Below are 12,270 nucleotides of genomic sequence, written 5' to 3'. Positions count from 1 at the left end.
TTTCTTGAATGATCATTTTCGGAAATCAACTAAGGAGTTTTAACGTTGATTACATTTTTTAGGACACCTGCTTTGAATGTTTTGTTTAATGATCTATGGTGGACTTCTTCTTATGAATCGCAGTGTAACTTGTGGTCATTTTCCTTTGCTATTTCTATGAGAGACGTTGTTTTTGGCAGTGCAAGTAATAGATCGACTGATAACTTGCGCGCTAATTCTATTGTTTTTGCTTGGTTTGTTTTGATTATAAGCTTGGCACGCCTTTTTTGTTGTTGTTTGGTTTTTGGCGCGTAAAAGTTGCCATTTGATAGAAAAAGTCAGGAACCTTTCGATTGGCTTTCAATTAAGCTTCTGACAGTGATTAAAAAGATTCAAAGATTTAATTTACAATATAGCGACTTAACGACTTATTTTGTCAAAATTTTTAAAAAATATTTAGAAAGACTTTTGATCAATGTGAATTTTTATAGTACGCTCTATGAAATTATAAAAGCAATTTCAAAAGTGGCTTCAAATTTAGTTAAGATAAGCTAGAAAACCCAATTTTTTAACCGCTGCTGTATATGCATATTTCTACATAAACTTAAGCTGCTTGAATTCCCAGAATAGAAGCTTTTGGTTTTTTGGCTCATGTGGCTTATCAAAACATTATAGATGACGGAATACTTTAGTAAATGTATATTTGGCGAAACATATTCATATATTAGATTAAACAAAACACTTGAGCTGCCTTCGAAAGTCAGCGTGTAAATCCCAAATTAGTTTATTGGCAACATTCTCGGTTCGTGGTTCTACTTTCGCAAAATGTTTAAGATCGGAATTTATTTAGTCTACGCCTTTGCCTTTATCAATTACGGGATCGTTAGATCCCAGGATAATGCCTATAATTACGAATATCACGATTTCTGTAGACAAAAGTATTTAGAAGAGCAACAAGTGAAAACTAAGATGGAAAATATAGAAAAAATGCTGCTAAATGTTGTGCACCAAAATCAAACCCACAGAAGTTGTGTACTTACTGATGCTCCAGTACAATGTGGAGCCTTCTGCGTTTCGGCACTTGGGCCTTTATTTAAGGGCATTGGCGCTATCGAGGAATGGATCAACAGCACCTCTGAAAGTCTAAAAAATATAGAACCGAATCAAAACAAAATTCTGAGGTCACTCCGCAAATTTCAAAAGGAAAAATTAAATACAACGGAAATTCTGTCCGTAATTTTAAAACTTCAGGGAGAGCAAAAAAAGTAAAGAAACAAAAGCGATACCACCAGAATTTGAGCAAATTGGATCAAGATATTTTTACATTGAACAAAACGAAAACAATAGGAAAAACTGGGTGGACGCGGAAATCGCCTGCCGCGGAAAAGGAGGACATCTCGCCACTTTCGAAAGCCAAGAGGAGTTTTTAGCCATCGGAGGGAAACTCACGGGACGTCTTCCCTGCTGGCTGGGCATTTCCCGAAACAAAATTGGCGATTACATATCCATTTCCTCCGGAAAAGTACCAAAATATTTTAATTTGACAATAACAAGCGTCGGCTCTGCGGAATGCGTTTCCCTCTACGAAGGGTTTATAAATGGCAGTACTTGTGAATATCCTATAAACTACATTTGCCAGTTGGACGATTAGTGAAAAAGTAAAAAAGAAAAAAAACACTGTTAAAAAAACGTAGTAAATTTAAATATTTGGTACTACATTATCTTTAAAAAGCAAAGCTTAATATATACAAAACATACATAATATATGCAAACTACATTAAAATATACAAACAAAAACATAATTTAAAATTGCATATAAATAAATCTGTAAGCCACACTACAGAAATTTTACAAATTTATTTAATATTTAGAGGCGTGATTTCGGAAACATTTTAAAAAGCTACGTAAAAAGTGTAACTAATTAAAAAATCTCATGTTAATTCAGAAGTATAATATACAATTTAGCAAATAAATAAATATTAATTTCAAATTTTAAATTAAAAGTTTTGGTTTAATTTGATGGGTTTGCAGACTTTAATTAACATTGTGTTATGTCAAATGTTCGAAATGTAAAATTCGCTTAACAACAGCTGAAGAGAAACCAGAAAATAAGAGAGCCCACTTGGCTCGTTGTCGACTTCGAAAAAGAGAAATCAATGTTAACAGTTGTGTGTTTGAAAACAATAAAATATGTATTTAAAGTTTAAAGTAAAAGGTAAGAAATACACATTTATGAAATATATCAAATAGGTTAAGTAAACATTTTTTAGTTTACTAAATAAAAATCAAATGGGAGAAATATAACTATAAGCAACGCTGGGCCTTATCAACATGTTTGTTTTTTCATCTTTCAAACAAAAAACTTGTTTTTATGGCCAACAAGAAAATCCAGTCGGAAAAATTAGCCAAGAAAAATAAGAAAAGCCAGCAACAAGTTAAGTGCAAAAGAGAAGAGATGATGCAAAGAAGGTGTGAAAGAGAACGAGATAGTAGACTTGCAACAAGTTTGAAGGCAAAAAACTTCGTTGAGTTCGCTTCTATGGCCATCCCTTTTGCACCCCCTGAAGATCGCTGTTAACGATCTACTTTTAACCAGTTTTTTATTCAAGAAAAATATGAAAGAGAAAAAGAGGTTGTACACAGAGAAAAAAGTCATGGTATTTCTTAAAAATGTGCAGTTAATGCAATGTTTTGTTTAGGTTTAGTAAAATTAAAATCAAACTGAAAGTCGTAAATTTCTAATGCAATACCAATATACATATACCACTAATGCACCATGGACAGCAAAAAATAATAATACCAACTACTTTAATATCTGACTTAATAAAAACGTTTATACAAATTTAGCCTTTTAAAAGTTTTAACATAAATACAACAAAACTAAGATTTTGTTTGTGTAGAGGTTCAAGTTTTCAAAGTTTATTTTTCTTTTTGCGTTTTTTGTCGCCCGAGTTCACGTTTGCTTTGCCTGCTGTCTCTTCTCTTCTCCTTGTCTTTTTCTTCCTCTCCACTCCCCTCTTCTTGTCCTCTCGCTGTCCTCATGTAAACTTGTTTTTCTTCACTAAAACACGTTATTTTCAAGACAAATACCTGGTTGGTATAAAACTTATCAGCATAAACCTTTTCTTAGACTTTTATATTCGACCACACCCACGAGAGACTTAAAAACCAAAACTGTAGAATTTGTTAAATTCTTTAATAAAAATATAAACTCAAAACACGGTATACAAATAAATGACATCTAAAAATGGCATCTAAAAATGTTTATAAAATTAGTCTTAATTAAAGTTTTTTAAAACTCTAACGGAGTTGCCTATCCATTTTCGATTTATATTTTATAAGCCTTTTATTTTTAAAAGAGCTCAAAAAATAACTTATATTATATATTTAATATTTTTGTAAAAATTCAGAAATTGTTGCTCAAACATATTTGAGTCGAATTAATTTAAGATTAAGAACATATGTCTATCAAAAAATATTTTAAAGAGAAAAATAAGCATTTATTAATTCCTCATATATTTAGTTATATTTATGTTTTGAAATTCTAAATTCTTGTATGCCGTAATTTTTTTTAACAATAAAGAACGCTTAATCTAAGAATTTGCTGTCTTGTGTATTTAATAAAACTTCACCAACTTAAGTATAAAAAATGCATTTTGTCACGAATGATTGATATTTTCCGTTTTATTTTATGCCGCTTTCAGAGTTCTGAATTATCGAGGTGCCTCCTTCACATTTTCAATATTTTTCTCTTAAGAGTCAAACCACGCGCTTTGCATAATGAATGCATAAAATTTACCAACAGCCCAAGAATGGTAAATAATTTTAAAACAGATTTTCTGCTCGTTCTGCCTCTTCGTCGTGTTCCTCAATGTTTATTGAATTTTTGATTTAGGCCTTGAGGCGATTTCTACTCATAATAAAACTCCGGACATGTCCCGCTACTAAAGACGCATACAAATGACCTCTGGGATGATTTTCATTTCCCTCAGGTGAACACCCGACTAGACACGCCCCCCGCCTCCCTCGACTTTTAATTTTTCCCGCCCGAAATACACGCGAAATCCAGCTTAATTATCTCGATCCCTTGGTTATTGCTGTTTATTTTCCCTGGGCCTCAGTAATTGCCTTAATTTTACAATTTTGTAGTTGGTATACGTATTTAATCAGTTGTATTTTATTTAGATATTAAAAAAGAAGTCAAAGAAAAATAAAAAAAACAAAGTAAAGAAGGGCTTAAACCGACAATAAAATAACGTTTCTTATCTTTTTTTGTAACTTAAAGATAAAGTATCTTAAAAACTAAGAAGACGTAGTTATTTTATTATTTGTTTTCTTCTATAAAACTATTTCGGTTTTGACTCTTTATTTTTAATATTAGTATATGCAATTACTTTCCCCTTTTGTTGATCTTTTGATCCCTTGATCTTCTGTTTGAAAATCAAACATTAACGGTCCAAAAAGGTCAGTCAGAAAGTAAACCAAAATAACAACAAACTCAAAAACTAAAAGAAAATAAAAGCAACATAAAAGAAGAAGATCAAGAATAAAGAGTTGGGGTTGAAGAAGAACCCGATTTGAAAGGTGGAGAACCTGAAGAATCAAAAGAAAAGGGCCAAGAATAAGGCAAAATTAAGAAAACAAAACATGATCCGTAGTACCCGTTTTGGGTACTACTTGAATTACAAGTACATTAAGGTAAACATAAAGCAGAAAAATAAAAAAAAACTGGAGGAGTTAAGAGGGAAACCAAAAAATTAATATGACAAAAAAACTTAAAATAAAAAAAGGTGTAGGCGTTAGGAGGTATAGCCAGAAAAAAAAGGATATACCAATACCAAAGAAAAACACTAAAATGGAAATTGATAGTTTTGTATTGTTGCCAATTTGCATAAATCTGTTTTGAAACATTAAAATAATACATTAGATTGTTGAGTTGTTTAATATATACACTTCTTTAGAATAATTGTGAATTGAAAAATGTGAAAAATTAGTATTTCAAATAAAAGTGTGTTGATCAGCAAAAATAGTTTCGTTTTCACGCCCTTGAAAAGGGTAGCTTTTTAACCATTTTTTTTGACTAAAAACCAAATACAGGTACAAAAGTGAGACAACAATCAAAATGTAGGAAAATGCCACTGAAAAATTACAATAGGAATATGTAGGAAAAGAAATGAAGTGGAGGATCGAAAGAAAAAGGAGTTACTCTTCTACCTAAGCCACTTCTTCTTTCCTACCCTTTTTTATTCCCCTCTTTTTTTTAACCACTTTTTGTTGCTACTCACGCAATGTAACCGAAGATTGGTAAGACAATTTACGGGGAGGGGGTGTGAGGGGTACAGGTGTGCCAGGTGAGATAGAAAGAGTGGCAGATAAGGAGACCGAGGGAGACCGAAGACCCCCGTCAGCAACAACAACTTTGCCTGTCAGTCAAGTTCAAGAAGTTAAATGAAAAAAAATTGTGGAGGCAAACATGGCTCAAAACACACAGTTACAAATTAACACATAGATGCAGCAAAGGACAAGAAATATTAGAAAATAACTAGCAAAAAACGGAACAAATTATTTTAAAAATAATATTGTAAACGATAATGTAAAAAAATGAGTTTTGGTTTGTAAAAGATATAAAAATGTCAATTATAATCAAACATTTTTTTTTTTGATTATGGTTTGTAGTAAATTGTAGGGTAGGATGGGTCAAACCGACACTACAAATGGTCAAGGTCAAAAAGGTGTTAAAAGAAAACAATATTTTTCCGTTTGATATTTCTTTCTAAAGTTTATTTGTTTATCTATGAACGCAAGGTTTTTGGTGTAACGTTAACAACATTTTTTAAAACAAAAACCGAAAGCTTAGATTAAAATAATTTTCTGACCATCGCTTGTAGTATATATTTTAATCAGTTTTTGATATATGAAGAACATCCTTGTTTTGAAGTCTGTTGAGTTTTACCTGGTCTTCAATCTGCAGTCTTCTCCCCTCTTAAGTCTCCAGTCTGCTGTCTCCAGTCCGCAATCTTCTCCAGTCTTTTGTCTTCCGAAGTGCAGCCTGTCGTCTGCCTTGGCCATTTTTTCTTTGGCCAAGTTAATTATGGGTTGAGGTTTTCGAACCCAACTCCATCAGCAGCTGCCAAAAGAAGAAGAAAATGCGAAAGACAGAGACGGAGAGTTTTGGGGGTAGAAAGAGAGGGGCAGCGAGGTTAAGGTTGGAGGCTAAATTGCAATCTCTAAGAAAATTGGTTCAGCCTGCGGTCGGGGGTCGAAACCATATGCCATTGTCCATATAAAAGTACAGTAAAGGCACAAAAAAAATAAAATTAAAATAAAAATTATATAGTAATATTTAAAAAAAAATTAAATATATAAATTTTTTTTAATAGAACAGTTTTTGGAATAATAATAATTTAGAATTTTTTTTTAAATGAAATAATTCTTGTGCTCTAAATAATGATATATATTCTGCTACTATGCTAATTTATTTTTACTCTAATAGCAAAGAGTTCCCTCTGTGCAGTACTCACTGTAACACATACGAGAGACCTCCGACCAGGAATCAAGTTCTATATAATTGCTTTGTGTGTGTTGCTGTTGCCTTTTGTTTCTTTTGTTGTAATTCGATTCGTGAAACATTCAGGAAAAAAAGAAGAAGCACTTGAGGGATGCATTTTAATGGCTGCTGGGGAAGGGAACGGGGGCGGGGGGATAAAGTGGGAGGGGCTGCTCATTCGCTTCGATTAGAACGCAATTTTCCTGCTACCTCCTCCAGCTTTTATATTTTTTTTGCTTTTGCTGCTGCCGCTGCTTGGAACGATTCAAAATTGCTCCATAAGGAACTCAATGGGAATTAAAATGTTTGTTTTCTTTTTCAAGCAGAAAATCGAAGAAAAAGAAGCAGGCGGAACAATAACAAACAACACATATATACAGTGGCGCACGAATTCTTTTGGGGCCCACTGTGACCGCCACTTGAGTTCTCGCTTTGATTTGCTTCAAATCCAAAAATACAACCACTCGTCACCCCTCGAATTTCTGTTGCTCCAACCAGTTCTCTAATTTAATTTCCAATTGCACATAATCCGTTTTGGGCCTTTCTAGCATTTGTCGTAAAATTTGATGCGTAAATAATAAAAAAAAAAACAACGTAGAACATAATGGGAAAAATTCTGTAATTGTCAGGGGAAAAAAGGATATAAAGAGAACTTGGGATGGAATTTTTCTATTTCATTGTCTAAGATTTCAGGCAGTATTTCTTTGTTCAAAGAAAGTAATTCTGTGCAAAGTAAAGAAAATATTTGAAAAGAAAATGCCAATGACAGAAACTACGTTTTTGTAAAAAAAAAACTTGTAATTTCAATTAAATTTTTTTATTTACTTTTTAAACTATCAATATAACCAAAAAAATAATTTTTTATGCACCGTAAAAGTTAAAAAAAAAGCACTAAATAAAGTTAATTTATTTTAAACAAGTTTTTGATAACTATACTTGTGCCACAAAATTGTCTTATATTATTAAAAATTTCTCGAAAGACTGTTCTTTATAATTTATAAAACCAATGCCAATCGTATTATTTTTAAAACATTTTCCAATCCATTTACTAGTCATCTTTTAACTTGATTTTGGTTGCATTGTTCACTGGGAAAGTACAAATTAAATAAAAACTTCCACTAACTTTGCTGGACGTACTGGAAAGTAATTGGTAACTTTTCAGCTACTGGCCAAATATCAGACATCCTTACCCCCAACCACCCTTCCCCCCCCCCCCAAATATATAACCCCCTGACATTTCCCTTGGAGCGAGTTTGATGCATTGATGGCTCTCATAGCCAGTTAATCCATTAGATGCATTGCATATTTCATTTGACATTTGCGAAACACAATTTGCCAGGCAATTTCTACTTGGAGTCAGCTGCTCCAAGGCATTGGGTTTGGAAAATGGATGGAAGAAGGTGGAAAATGGGTGAAAAATGGGTGGAAAATGGGCTAGAAGGGAGTGTGTATTTGCAGCCACAAAATAGTTGTATTATTAGATAGAAGCTAAACTTAGTTCAAGGATAGAGTCGGCTGAAACTTCTGCAAACTAATTTTGAATATGGCTTAAAATCAATTACTTTTACAATAAGGTTGCACAATTTTGTAGCATATTATTAAAAGTTATGGGACAGTCATATGGAAAGTTTAAGCTCACTTTTAAATAAAATCTGAGTTTCTTATTAAAATAAAAACATAAATAAGTTCAGGGGTGTAACTAGTTAACCATTTCAAAGAGGAATAATAACTGAGTTCACTTTAAACTTGATATTCTACAACATCAGTTTTTAATATAAAATTTGTTTGTCTTTTAACTCTTTACATATTTAAATAAATATATTTTTTCAGTAAATAAATAGAGTTAATATATTTTCGGGAAAGTCTTCAAGGCGCACTAAGAATTAAGAAATATTACGATTTTTCCCAACTAAACCAAAGGGGATTGGTCTTTTACTTAACAAAATTTACCACAAACCGGCAGTAGTGTTTTTCGAACCACTTAAACTGCATTTTAAATGCCCCCACCTCACTTTTCCCAAAATGCCCGCTTAGAATTACAGTGTAAAACACCGAAGAAGTTTCACAGGAAACCTTTCTCACAACGCCCACTCACATGCAAAAATTGCTCATTTCCACACACACACACACACAGCCACACAGAGCTGAAAAGCGGAGGAAAAACAGAGGAAAAGTGGGCGATGGTCAGTGGGATTCAACTGCTATTGGCCTTGTGCAAATTGGACCGCTTCGAGTTGCTAATTGCGCCCCTCGACCGCCGAAAAAAAAGGAAGTGAGCTGGCCAAAAACCGACACTGCCACCTCAAAATCGACGTTCACAATTATCCAAATGCCAAAAGGCGGGGAGGGCGGAGGAAAATTGGTGGCCAGCAGAAGGGGGCGTGTTCATATCAGTTTTTCGGCCCAACATTTTGCTAATTGCAAGAAGGAAAACGTAAGTGATCCGCAAGGTAAGGAACATGGGCTAAGCACGAAATTAATAATTTTCGTTGGTGGCTTAATTCTGCACACTTTACGTGTACGAAATGCCCAAACAGCTGAGCAAACAATTGCGGCCGTCCAACTCAAGGCAAATGAAATGGAAATGGGGAAATGGATATGGGGGGAAATGGAGATGAGGAAAATGCCTTGGTCAGAGCTTTTCCGTTTAGTGTGCCTGCATAATTGGATTGGCTACTGCAGACTGCAACTGGCGCTCAATTAGGAGCAAGTGCCACAATACCCAGAATTTTCGGGCCAATGTATCAACAACTTTGTGTATCTCGATTTTCCCAATTTTCCCCTCTGTCCCTTGCCATCGCAAAGTACCTACCTATTTAGCCTACAAAAGCCCCAAAAATCGTCTAATTTCTGTGAAGAGTTTGTGCATCGTATACTCGGATTCTCCCGAGAAATGCTCTTCACACCCAAATGACTGCATCCTGGCATCCTGGAAACTTGTGATTGTTGATTTTGCACCCATCACAAATCCTAAATAGGTTTATTTAGCACTTTCAAAAGCGCCAGGAACTACAATATTCATTTACTTCACTCGGTGCATGCAATAATAATTAAATAAATAACTGTATGCGATTAAAATTACATTAAGAAGTTCTTAGGCATATTCTAATGAATTGTTCACAATCAGGTTTTTTTAAAAATACATGTAATTTATTTCAAATGAAATATTTTATTAAAATACACATTTTATTTTATTTATTTGTATACTTTCTTGGGACAAATAAATATAAAACATCTGGTGAACCTTTGTTTACTGAAATAAGCTATAAATTATAAAATTGTCTTAAAGTATCAGTAGACTTCAATACAAATGGTAAAAAATAATTACAGGGAATCACAGAAATTCATTTTCATCGAAAAACCTATCTTCTCTACTTTTGAAAATCGCAATATTAGGTTTACACTGGCTAATAATCGTATTGTTCATACATTGTCGAACTTTTGGCCAACTCTTCTATAGGCCGTTGTAAGCCAGTGTGTGAGAGCTCAACTGAGTTTGTGTCAAAATGTGTCATCATTTATTCAACTTTCTTTTTATGCCGCTTTAATGGTTTTAATATTGTGTTTCCTAACAAAAAAGCGACATGAAATATTTTTCCGTTATAATATATATTATTTATAATATTACATTTTTAAATATTAATGTTAAAATATTAATGTGTTTAATAACAAAAAAACAGCCATGAAATATTTTCCCAATATGGAAATTAAGGAGGAAATCTATAGTTACTTGTGAATTTATTTATATTAATATATCATTGTTTTAAAAATATTTTATAGTCATGTTGACAATCGACATTTATTTCCATTACCCAGCAAGTAAGTATGATTTAATAAAAGGTCTGATAATATTTTTTCCAAGTGTACGAGCAGATTCATGCCACCGGTTACCGTTATGAGACGCATGCAACTAAGAAGAAGACTCGTTTTTGGCCAACGCAGACGAACGAAAATGCAGCCAATTGAGGTGCAGAACAGATGTGGGGGGAAATCGGGGGAAAACCGGGTTCCCGTTAGCTGACCTCATATGTGGACAACTGGAAAAGTGCGGGGATTACAGACTGATACGTTGACTGGTTATTAAAACATCAAAAGTTCGCCAAATTGCCAGCCAAAAGTCGCAATATCGCAGATCGCACGCGAAAGTGGTAGAAGGGACTGAAAAGTGGTATTTTCGCCGATAAGTGATGCCTAAATGCTGCCAAACAGTAGCAAACAAAGCAAGAAATGCATTTTAGGGAAGGCTGTGCAATTTTAAACAGGAGTTTCAGGAAGAAGAATTTCATTTATGTCCAACTTTTCCATTCAATACTATCGTTATATAGATATAAATATTTAAGTAAAAAATTAATTAAAGTAATTTAGAAGTTGGAAAAAAAACATTTGATTATAAATAGAGAATAAGTCTTGCATTTTTTAAAAGCCATTTAAACTTTAAATTTGTATTACTCAGTATGTTTATTGTTATGTATTATTTTTCCTTATTCTTACCATTATGTTGCCTTTGGCTAAACCGCTTAACTTGTAGGTTCCATTAGAGGCTTTTAAAAAGTGCTCGTCTTCCCAGGCCTTTGATACTACTTTGTAGCATTCGTTCTTATCATCTTCATCATCCACTCCACTACACTCAATATATATATTTTTTTTTTCACCGCACCCTCTTTGAGTCAATGACTCCTTTTGAAGTGGAAAACCCGATTCACCAACCCCACATTTTCCACTTTCTTGCCACCCACAACCATCAGTTGCTTACTTAAGGAAGACCGTCAACTGTTTTTTCATGGTTGCAATTAATTGGTCTCCAGGTTGCCAGGACAACCCCTTGAGCCAACGCCAAGCCCCTTCCTTTTTGTGTTATTTTTGCCTCTGTTTGCTCACCTGATGACCCTTTTTGGCATTTGGCAATTGCAGCCAACTGTTTTTGTTTATAGAAATTTGATTTTGTTTATTGTCGGGGGCGAAGGAGAAGCCAAACCAACAGAAAACTCAATTGAAATAGTTGCTGCACTGCGAATAATTAGAGCACTTATCTGGGATCAAGGGAAAGTATTATTTTCGTTTCTGACAGCTAAAATTGACTTTAAAGTGACTATTTCTTGAATTATAATTGAATTGATATTAGTTTTAAAATTTCTTTTACGGTAACTAAATTGTATACCTAATATAAAATATTGTTAACAGAAAACGAAAGCTATTTTACTGTTTTAAAAATTAACATAACAATTATTTATATTAATTGCGCGTGATTAGAAAACAAAAGAAATCGAATTTAATTTTTAGAAATTTTTGTTATATATTGTATACGGTTTATAAGTGGCGAATTAAGTCCTTAGCATTTAATGTAACATTAAAATGTTATGTTATTAGTGATTATAAAACAAAACAAACCCTCTTACTATATAAAATTAATATCAACATGATATTCCGTCTTATATTCAATACCACTTCTAAGTGGCGAATTAAGTTCTCTCCATTTAATGTGAAATTGATATCTTATGAGAATAGTGATTAGAAAACAGAAGAAAACTATTTTACTATTAGAAAATTAATATCAATATAAATTCTTGCCATTTGTTCAAAACTATTTTTAGGTGGCGAATGTTGTTCTCACCATTCATTGTGAAATTGATATTTTATGTGATTTATTTGTGACCGTGTGACGACCTCCTGCTGTCCGCCAACCACCCTCTTTAACCCCCTGTCACCCGTAGTTAACCCACCGCTGCCCCCATCAGTTTTCCACC

This window comes from Drosophila gunungcola (genome assembly GCF_025200985.1).
Source record: "Drosophila gunungcola strain Sukarami chromosome 2L unlocalized genomic scaffold, Dgunungcola_SK_2 000037F, whole genome shotgun sequence".
Taxonomy (NCBI): domain Eukaryota; kingdom Metazoa; phylum Arthropoda; class Insecta; order Diptera; family Drosophilidae; genus Drosophila; species Drosophila gunungcola.
This window is presented reverse-complemented; position numbering follows the sequence as displayed.